Below are 12,190 nucleotides of genomic sequence, written 5' to 3'. Positions count from 1 at the left end.
ATAAATTTCTCACAAAAAAAGGTACTTTTTAGAAGTGATCCCTTTTCCAAGTATCCCCATTCCAAGAAGAATCTCTAATCGAATTTTCCGGAAAAAATGATTCGAATCAAAGTTTTAAATATGGAAGTTTAGTTTCATGTTTGATTCTTGTTAATATTACACTAGCGGTAAGACACTATAATGTACAGAGAGAAGTACAATGTACGAGGGTCGTTTGAAAAGTCCGTGCAAAAATAAAAACTACTTAATTTTTTGGGGTAAACCTTATTTATTTTTCAACATAGTCTCCTTTTAGGCTTATACACTTTGTCCAACGCTGCTCTAGTTTGTTGATCCCTTCCGAATAATAAGATTTGTCCAAGTCTGAAAAATAGCCATTCGTTTCTGCAATCACCTCCTCGTTTGAATAAAATCTTTTTCCCGCCAGCCATTTCTTCATATTGGGGAACAAATAGTAGTCCGAGGGAGCCAAGTCTGGAGAATAGGGAGGATGTGAACCAAGTTGGAACCCTATTTCCATTAATTTTGCGACCACAACTGCTGAGGTGTGAGCTGGTGCGTTGTCGTGATGGAAAAGGACTTTTTTGTGAGCCAATCGTGGGCGTTTTTCTTGCAGCTCGGTTTTCAAACGGTCCAATAACCATGAATAATATGCACCTGTAATAGTTTTACCCTTTTCCAGATAGTCGATGAGGATTATTCCTTGCGGATAGCTTTGTCATGTCCAAATGTTGATGCAAAATATTATGTACCCGTTCATTCGAGATGCCCACAGCACTAGCAATCTCACGCACCTTCACTCTTCTGTCATCCATCACCATATCATGGATTTTATCAATGATTTCTGGAGTAGTAAGCTCAACAGGGCGTCCAGAACGTTCAGCGTCACTTGTGCCCATATGGCCACTCCGAAAATTTTGAAACCACTTATAAACTGTTCTAAACGAAGGTGCAGAGTCACCATAATGTTTATCAAGCTTCTCTTTAGTCTCCTGAGGCGTTTTGCCTTTCATAAAGTAGTGTTTAATCAACACACGAAATTCTTTTTCGTCCATTTTTTGAAAATCACTCGATTTCCTCGATTCAAACGAATGCCAAACACAAAGAAATAGACCGATCTGGCTGAAACTTGGTGTGTGTTCTTCCAAGAGATGCTACTAACTAAACATAACCTCGATACGCGCCAGTGGTGCTATCTCTCTGACTTTGCACGGACTTTTCAAACGACCCTCGTATTTGACCAGTTTTTCTTTTTTCTACAATTTGTAATTTTCATTAAAAACAAAAAAAAAATGTTTCAAATATACGTCATAGAGCTACAATAGCAATGTTTTTCAAAAATTGTAGGAATCGTTTTTAGGAAAATCTCAAAAAATGGTATTATTTGGTTTTTCTGTCTTTTTGTAAATAATAGTTAGTAAAAACAACTTTTTTTTTGTATTCAAGAGTCCACAAAACGGTAATACCGCTGCAAAATCTCCCGAAAATGAACTCAAAATACAAAAATTTGAACTGTTTCAATACTTTCTTTTTCAAAGAGACGAGAAATAATAGAAAGTAAAAATTCCTTGGCCGCCAAAAGAAAATACTGTATCACAGGTTAACTTTGACAAAAGTGAGAAAGTTAAAGCAAAAGACTCACGATAGAGATGCCTGGAAAAGAATTGCATTGTGTGCCAATGTTTACTTTGAACTGACAAGCCGATGAAGTAAAAGTTTATATCAAATGTTGAACTAACTTTTTGCTAGGACTTAACTCTAATAATGTGTGTTCTGACCGTGCTATAAATAGTTATGTCATATCAATCAAACAATCAAGAAAACTAGAAGTTGGATAACTGCTCAAATCAGTTCGTAACTAAAACAAAAATAGTAACTATCATAAGGTCAATATCTCAGCTGATCAAAGCTACAAGATTAAAGTTGCACATTGCAGTTTATATTTATTACAGTTCCATACTAAAAGAAATTGCAACAAAGGTATTTAAAAAACTACCTTTGTTTCATAAATCTAAATTAAATAATATTTTAGCAATAATTTCCTAAGACGTGTTACGTGATGGACGAAACTAGTCTAGAACAAATTTCCAAAAAATTCATTAGTCTTTAATTTGTGCGGTTAACCATTTTAATTCCAGCGGAGGAACCATTTTTGGTTAAAATATATAATGTGAACATGATTGGAGTTATTAATTTTTCTGAGTAATTAATTGTAGAATTAATAATCCATCATTTTTTGTAAATAATTAATAATCTAAAAGGAAGAATGTTTGTTGCTAATTTCATTTTTTTTAAATATTTTTTTGCCAAGTAGAGACAGATCTTCTGCTGGACTGTAAAACATAGTCTTACAGAATATAATGTATATGAATTTGGTATAAAAGAACAGTTGTGGCTATTTAAATAGATTTAGTTAGTAAGAAATTAGTTAGTAAGTAAAGTAATTGCCTATTTTTTCAGGTGGGCTTTACGTCCAACTACCAAATTAAGTGTCGTGGACGGACATGATTTGCAAACATACTTTACTGTGAAGTTCTCATTATAAACATTAAATAAAATCCAAGACCTAGTCTGGGGGAACTGGACCTGCTAAACCAGCAATACATCTTTGCTTTGCAGGTCTAGCCTATACCCGTTCTCCTATCGTGGCGCTATCACACACCTGAACATTTTAAAAACTGTCCACACCTCAGTATCTAAACAATTTAGACTGAAGTCACAGGAAAAAAATTGATGTTAAAAATGTAAAAATGTCAGCAAGCATAAACCCTAAAGATGACCTGGTTCTTAGGTCCAAAAGCTCGGCAAAAAATTAATATAAAATTACTCTTATTACTGAAACTGAGCGTTTCCCAACCTGTGGTACGCGAGTTGGTGGTTGGTGGTACACGAAAAATAATCAATAATGGCGGACAGAAAAAATTTATAAAACAAAATTAAATCATAAAAATGTCATAGAAACGTTTTTTCCTATAATACGTGAAAATTATTTTAATTTATTAATATTATAATACAGTTAAGTTGGTCTGTCTCAAGATATGCGAGAAAATATGATAGCACATTTAGCAGGATTAAAATTGTCTTTCACGGAGTATTTTCCAAAACCCGAAAACACAAATGATAACTGGATTTCAAACCCTTTCTATAAAAAAATTATGAAAAGATTCATTATCAAAGATTAAGAAAATTTAAATTTAAAAATTTTTAATGCTCTATCCAAGCAACATTAAATTTAATTGGTACTTACAGGTAGTTCAATGCTTAAAAGAAATTAATTTAGAAGATTTGGGCACAAATATAATAATCCTAAAGAAGAACTTTGTAAATTAATTAATAATTTTGAAGAGAAAAATATGTGCGCAATTTTTAATTATTTAAAAAAAAAAAGTGTTAGAACTAAGATCTTACACTTTACAAAGTTTATAAAGTGAACATGAACTTGAACTCCTTTGTAACAGATACATTGTTTCTCTTCTCTATACAAATAAAGATTAAGATAATAAAATAACACACTCGGAATAACAAAGTTCACGAAATACAATCATTTTTATGAAGTGGTACAATTTAGCATGATGTACTATCAAGTGGTACGCGAGCCAAAAAAAGTTGAGAAACGCTGCTTTAAATAATTGTTATATTTTACGTATACACTACAATAATTATTTATTTATTTATTTTTAGAATTTAGACGAAATAATGGAAACAGATGATCCTTAGATCGCTATTTTGTAGAGTTCCATTGTTCAGAAGAATATATACAAGGGCAATGCTTTCTAATGAGAGACAAATAAAAAAATATAAGCATTTTAGGAGAAGTTACGCTGCGAATTATAACGGCGTTTTGAGTACAATATCAAATTTAAGCATTTTTTTCAATTTCTTTTAAAGGACCTAATCTTAATATTGGTTTAAAATGGAAGTAAGAGTTCTTGCTCCTATATAATGTTGCAGCACATACTTGGACTTATCTATTGGTACCAATAATCATTTCACATGTTGTTGATATTGAGCTAATACTGTTTAATTCCTAGGTTAACAAGATATCGATTTAAAAAGGAAATCAATCCACCTATCTAACCTTAATCGAACGCTTGCAGTGACTAGAGTTCTAAATTCTTTTATAAAGAAATTTCATCTCAAGTCTATAAAAAAGAGTATTAAGCCTTGATAGAAAAAAAAAAATTTCTTTACATAACCTCATGGTCTCGAAAGCCATTATAATATTAAAGCATAAAAGTTTTTTAAGTACAGATAACCTAATGGCAGTTTTATGATACAAGAATTTAGACCAAGTCCAGATTATGACTTAGTAACAATGTTAACGTAAAAGGCATTATTTTTAGTACACTGAAGATGATCTCTAGGTTTTTTAGACAGTAAATATTGGTCGTATAATTATGCAACAATCATACACCGTCCCTCATTATTTGAGCTTTAGATTACTGAAGTAAATGTTAATAAGTTAATACTAGCATTAAATATTCAACATAATCTCCTTCCAGACATTACCAAATAATTCCTACGCATTACCGAAGTTGTTCTCTAAGTTAACTTCTATTTACTGAAAATTATTGGTGTTAACGAGTTCTGATTAAAAATAAAAATAAATAGAAAATATCATCGAAGTATGTAGGTTTTCAGAACGCTTTCACATAAATTAAATCAGGTTTACACTTTAAATAGACACTTTTACTGAAGGGAACAAAAAGAAAATCTGTTTAACACCTCATAAGGCTTTTCTTTTACCACAATTAATACATTTCCTTCCCTTTTTTTAAAACTTATTTTGTGCAAAACAAAAAAATTATTGAATAAACTGAAACGTTTCTACAAATGTTGCATAATGTTCTTAATAGAATTGCTATTAAACGGTTAATGAGACCGATCGTTATTACATTTAAAGGACAATTCAGAGGGAATTCTGTAACTAGATCTACTTTAACAAACGTTTTCCCGATTAAAAGTTTTTCAATTTAACGTTGCAGTTAATGTGTGCAAATGGTCGTAGAAAGTTTAAAGAAAATGTTTAAAAGTCTTTTTTTGAGAAAAGTACAAGAATGAAAAATCGACACAGTAAAGAGGCTTTTCTAGTTGGATGATTTTGTCCACAAGTTTATAATAGCACTAATCCCAAATAAATTAAGAATTGGAACATTTAGAACGTACACAATATCATGAAAATCATGGATAAACACATAATTAGACCGATGACCACTCCTTCAAATCGGATACTGACGTTAAAAAAACAGAATCTAAAATCTCTAAGGTCAAGATAAAATACAAAAGTTCACTAATGCCAATATTTTAACTATGTTTAACTTAAATGCAATAAATTCTGGCAACTACGATTCAGAGCACTAAATACTGAAATTGGCAATCATTTCTTTTTTCTGCAACCATGTAGGGAAGTTCTCATTACTCAATTAAGCTGTGTAATGCCCAACTTCCCACACTAGTGGGGAAAAATTCCCATTAGTGTCACTTTCCGCACTAGTGAGTGGAAAAACTTTATGGTGCTTCCTTGATATAAGAAGTTTTGTTATTAACATTGGGTGAAGGGACCAGTAATTGACTGGGCACCAGTAATTGACATACCAGAAATAAACTGGAATTATAAGGGATATGAGCCGTTTTTAGTGGTGATTCTTTCAATTTCGTTATTGAGAAGCTTTTGGGCAGCAGTTCCAGAAAAATATTAATTATTGGAAGGTTCCTTGGTATCAGTGGAAGGTTATTTGTGTTGAAAGTTCAAAATCAAGGAATAAACAAGCCGTTGCTAAGGAGGATTGATAAGAAAATAATTTTTCTTTTTTCTTATTTTTCGTTTATTTGTTCATATATTCGTGTGGTTATCAATGTTCTGTTATAATTAGTATTACTTGTAGATTTCATTTATGTAGTTTTTTTTTAATTATAAGAAGCATTGAGGATTAAAATGGGGCTGTCAATCACTGGTCCTTGAAACGGCAATCTGCCCAGTAATTGACATGTATGTCAATCACTGGTCCTACAGCTTTTTTGTTTGAGACCAGTGATTGACTTCCTGGGAAAATGATAAGATAGATTGATAAATTTTATTATAATTAAAAATTCAATACATTGTAAAATAAAATCATTGATAAAAATCGGCAACATAAAATAAATAGTAAAACTTCCAACAAAATATGTTTAAATTAATGAATTAGCAAATGTACGCCTTATTTCAAGAGGGCATACAGAATGATTATTCTGTACAGAACAACAATGTATGAACAACAAACTGGAATAATCGTGATCGCCGAACAGCTTCCGAGGCCTACGTGATTGATAAAAACGACGCCCACTTATCGGAGTTGGAAAATCTCTCATTCTCCCTCAGTTTTGGGTCCTAGCCACATGACAAAGAAGAAAGCGAGGAAATGGCTGAACAATAGAATTCCATCAAATAAAACGGCCAGGGGAAAAATGAAGCTCCCTCAAGAGAAGTACCAGGTGCGAAATCAAACATACGTGGAGAGTTGGTGACTTAGTGATGTTACACATTAATAACATAAAAAAGATTGTAAGATCTATTGTATTTACCAATTGACAGACATGTTGACCGAAGACGAATATATAGCATCCCATAGGCTAAATAGGCTAATCTGTATTTAAAAAAAATGAAATCGGTATAAAAACCATTTTTAATTCCCAAAGACGTGAAGGTTGGATCGCCCTATACTACTTTATGGAGAACGTTACCAATTTAATAAAACCGTTGATGTGTGAGGTTTTCAAATGGCTTGTGATTTCAAGTGGCTAATTATCAATTACATAAGATATATTATGATGTTCATTTCCTATGTATTCCGAAAGAATATTTTGTTTTTTCATTCATTTTTTCTTTTATGGTGTGCCTATTTTAATAACACATATTTTTGTCAATTGGATACCTAGTTATGTGAATATCAGTGGTTTATTTGTAGGTATGTGTATATTAATACCTATCTTTTCCAAGTTAAAGAGTCAATAACAGATATATATTTTTTAATCTAGTTTTTTTTTCATTGACGTTTCATTTATTTATTACTGTTATAAGAGCGAATGCTTACAACCTGTGGCGGGACGCGATGAACGTGCACACAATGTATATATACATGTGCCCAAGAGGTAACTCAGTAATAATAAACAATAAAATACTGAATAGATGCAGAAAGTAAGAATGAATTACATTCAGATAGTTTGGTTTCGAAGCCAATGACACTGGCAGCACAGATTGTGGAAAATATTAGCGAAGCGCTCCAAAAGAAAGGAAGTGTAGGAGAAATTTGGTTCACTAGAAGGCACCAACAACTCGAACCCAAAGACGCGTAGATGCCATCGGTAGCAGCGTTATAGGCGGATTGAATGAAACAAGGATGTGGCCACATAGTCTAATCGGAAGTAGAGAGGGTAGTTTGGTAAAGTGAGAACCAAAAAAGTTCCCAAAAAAAGGTTTAAGTAACAAAATATTTAGCGGAAACTTGAAAGGATAAGAGAGCGGAAGAGTTAAGAGAAAGAGATAATAGCGAGCCGACAGACATTGTGTACGATCTAACAAGCATGTTAGCTAATATCTCCTTGGTACTATTGAAAGTAAGGGCTGTTCTTCAAATTACCTGTCTTGGTAGGACAGTTGTGTAAGGGTTGATCGTCAAAAACTGCATAAAAAAGGGTAAAGTTGAAAAAATATTAGATTATTTAGGTTTGCCTATTTAAAACTAATTGTAATTAATTATGAATGACTAATTTTTGTTATAAATCCAATTGAAAAAGTGATTTAGGTGATTTAAGTGATTTATTTAGATTTAAAAGTGATTTTGAATGCATACCTTATGTCGATTCATGAATATATTTGTATGTCAATTACTGGTCCCACCCCATGTCAAACACTGGTTCCACCGAAAATTCGGTATGTCAATTACTGGGTCATTGACATACTTCCAAAAAAAATCATTTTTGGTTGACATAAAGATCGAATTTACTGCTTTTAAAATATTAATAAAATAGAATACATCCTACTGGAGCGGTACAACTTTACAGCCTACACCTGGAGCCAAAATAACGGAAGTTATTCTATCTTAACTCGAATTTTTTCTTAAGCAGTCAATTACTGGTCCCTTCACCCTAAATATTTTCTGTAAAACTTTAATAAGCTTATTTAACGTAACTAAATAATTAAAAAACGAATATTAAACGATAAAATAAAAATTTAAAGGAATATAGAAATAAAAATAATACTTTAATAAATAATTAGATATTTTTAATTATAACAGTTAAAAAGGTTATAGTGTTACCTTATAGAAATTGAAAATGGATTCTAGTGATGCCTGTTTAGAAAACACTCCTCCATCAATAAAAGAAACAGCAGAAAATGTAATAAGTAATGTAAATACGTAAGTAATGTAAATAATTGTAATATAACAATAAATGTTTATAATAAATAAATTACCTTTTGTAGACTGTAAAAATGAAATTTTTAATTTTTTTAGTTAATAAATGTAATGGTTGCAGAAAAAATATAATATTTAACTCGAGTGTCAACTCGCTTCGCTCGCTCGTGCGTGCAAACCCTGCCTCGCGTGAGGAAAAGTACTACTTTCCACACTTGTTAAATAAATAACTATTCCATCTATGGTTAATCTGTATATATTAAAACAAAAATGAAAAACAATCTATTGTTATTTAATGAATTTAGTGCTGTTCGTAAATTGAAAATGTTGCTTTATTCCTCGCATCTTATTCAGAGCGTAAGAAAATATCAATAGTTCATTCAATATTTAAAGTAAATTATTTTAAATTTAGAACAAGAAAACAACTCGTAATATTTTATTAAAAATGTTTAATTTGTAAGTGACGTTATTTCCAATCAAATATTCTCTTCTTCATAAATATTTTATATAAAAAAACTAAATATAAAAGTATTATTGTTTGCACAGCAGAAGTGATCGTTGGGAATTCAAACGGTTCATTGATTTCTGTCAGTAATGTTTGTTTTGCAGCCACAACAGTAAATCATCGACGATGTTTTGAACCAAAAGTCCTGTGCCCTTCTTTACCTTACTCGAAAACAGTACTTTTTAAGTTATTTGCTGGCAAAATATTTTTTTCTGTATGTCAAAAGTTCGGAGCATTAATTTAACATTATAAAATAATATTTTGTATAAATATCAGGGTCAATAAGGATTTTTTGTGACCTAGAAAATTCACTTTAGTGTAAAAAAAATTCAATAATTCAATTACTTTAAATGAAACTAATCTGTTTTATAAAATAATTATAAGAAGAGTTAACTTAGGCAAAGTTAAATGAATATTATTAAAATTTTCGAAAAATAATTTCGATATCTATAAATCTATAAAGTCAAACTTGAACCAATTTTTCATTTTTCCTTGCTTTTATGATATAATAGTGATGCAAGTATGGTTTATAATGAAGGGGCACTTTATGGAAGGTTTTTCTTAAAAGTGTTGTGTATAGCTGTTTTAAAATGCTTCAATTATGGGTGTTAGAAATGCTAAAATTAAAGAAAATCGTTAGAAAAACTCTAAAACTTAGTCGCAACTCTGGAAGAAGTATTTTAGCCAAACTTTAAATTTGGAACGGAAATCTTCAAAGGATTAAAATGGAGATAATTAAGATTAATTTTTTAAAGACTTATCCTTTATCTTGTATGTACCATAAACACAGAGGTGTATGATTTGTAATGTACCTTGTCTGATATCTAATAGATATTGATGCGAGGAAGGGCCCTGGGGCAAACGTGGCTACCCAGACATGGCTAATTGTAGATCAGAAGTCTTCATTCAATTTGCTAAGCGGAAAGAATTCTATCTATCTATCCAATTGGCGTTACAACCCTTGGTGGGTCCTAGCCTCCCCAATGAGTCCATTTCATAGTTCCCGGTCATTTGCAGCCGCTTTCCAATTTCTCACCTTTAGCAGGTTTCTTGCGTCACTGATGACACCATCCTCCCATCTCAACTTTGGTCTGCCTACTCCTCTCTTTCCGCCTATCTCCATCTCGAGCGATCCTCTGGAAATCGATCCGCCATCCATTCTCGCCCAGCTCAGTCTTCCCAACCTTATCACACGTACCACATCCACCTCTACGAACAGTTGATATAGCTCCCTGTTTCGTCTCCTTCTCCACACATCTCCCTCCTTCACAGGACCAAAAATCCTTCGATAGATTTTTCTTTCAAAGAACAGGAACCTGTCCTCATCGACTCTGGGAATAGTCCATGTCTGAGGGGCGTACGTCAAAACTGGGTGAATCAATTTTTTATATAACCTCACTTTCGTGTTCCTGGAGATCAGGCTACACTTCATATATCGGATCAGTCCTAAATAGCATCTGTTAGCTATCGTTATTCTTTTGCCGATCTCCTGCGAAATGATATTGGAGGTATTGACTTAGGAGCCAAGGTACACGAACTCTTCAACTTTAGCAAAAAAGAAGGTGTCTATTTGAATACCGTCTCCAGGAGGCCCATTGCCACGTCCGACATACATGAATTTGTTTTGCTTTCGTTGATCGGGAAAGAATTCTAAAGAAATATAAAAAGAAAATTTCATTAAAAAATGAAATTATAACGAAAAATATTTAATAGTAACAAATGAAATTTCATTGCAACAAAAGTCTCTTGTTTTAATCAAAAATATTGATCGATCAGGTATAGTTTAAATATTTTATCTTACCTATATATATCGCTAGCAAGTATTGATTCTTAAGTTCACCTTATAGCATTTCATACCGATACACTTTTCTTGTATTGTAATGTAACGTTTTTAACGGGGTTATCAGAGGTACAGTAATGAATTGATTAATACGTATATTTAATTTGAACCATTTGTTTAGGACATGAGACTTGATGACATTACCTCTTCACAGCCAAATTTGTTTTTGCAAGTACAGGACGTTTCTAGCCAAGTACAACATCCTAGTTTTAGGCCATCCGCCTTATTCGCCTGACCTGGCCCCATGTGACGTTATCTGTTCCCCAAAGTCAAATCTGCATTAAAAAAGAACACGATTACAGTCCGTTGAAGCTGTGTGAAAGAAAAAGCGGCATGCGTCATGCAGGAGCTCACAGAAAAAGACTTCCAGCACTGTTTCGAACGATGGTAAATTCGCATGGAGCGTTGTAAGGGATAGAGGAAGGGTGTTATATTGAAGGTGATATTAACTAAATGTGTATAAATTTAAAATAAAATGTTTTACAGCAATAGTTTCGTTATTTAATAGCCACACCTCGTACTGTACGAGGGTCGTTTGGAAAGTCCGTGCAAAAATAAAAACTACTTAATTTTTTGGGGTAAACCTTTTTTATTTTTCAACATAGTCTCCTTTTAGGCTTATACACTTCGTCCAACGCTGCTCTAATTTGATGATCCCTTCCGAATAATAGGATATGTCAAAGTGTGAAAAATAGCCATTCGTTTCTGCAATCACCTCCTCGTTTGAATAAAATCTTTTTCCCGCCAGCCATTTCTTCATATCGGGGAACAAATAGTAGTCCGAGGGAGCCAAGTCTGGAGAATAAGGGGGATGTGAAACGAGTTGGAACCCTATTTCCATTAATTTTGCGACCACAACTGTTGAGGTGTGAGCTGGTGCGTTGTCGTGATGGAAAAGGACTTTTTTGTGGGCCAATTGTGGGCGTTTTTCTTGCAGCTCGGTTTTCAAACGGTCCAATAACGATGAATAATATGCACCTGTAATAGTTTTACCCTTTTCCAGATAGTCGATGAGGATTATTCCTTGCGAATCCCAAAAGACAGTCGCCATAATCTTTCCGGCCGAAGGAACGGTCTTCGCCTTTTTTGGCGCAGATTCCCCCTTGGTAACCCATTGTTTAGATTGTTCTTTGGTCTCAGGAGTGTAGTGATGTATCCATGTTTCATCCACAGTGACGAAACGACGCTTAAAGTCCTGCGGATTCTTCTGGAACAGCTGCAAACCGTCCTTGCAACACTTCACACGATTTCGTTTTTGGTCAAGCGTGAGCAATCGCGGCACCCATCTTGCGGATAGCTTTGACATGTCCAAATGTTGATGCAAAATATTATGTACCCGTTCATTCGAGATGCCCTCAGCACTAGCAATCTCACGCACCTTCACTCTTCTGTCATCCATCACCATATCATGGATTTTATCAATGATTTTTGGAGTAATAACCTCAACAGGGCGTC

This window comes from Rhodnius prolixus, unplaced genomic scaffold, assembly GCF_049639745.1.
Source record: "Rhodnius prolixus isolate KJV_2025 unplaced genomic scaffold, Rpr scaffold_36, whole genome shotgun sequence".
Taxonomy (NCBI): domain Eukaryota; kingdom Metazoa; phylum Arthropoda; class Insecta; order Hemiptera; family Reduviidae; genus Rhodnius; species Rhodnius prolixus.
Note: the sequence above shows the minus strand (reverse complement) of the source record.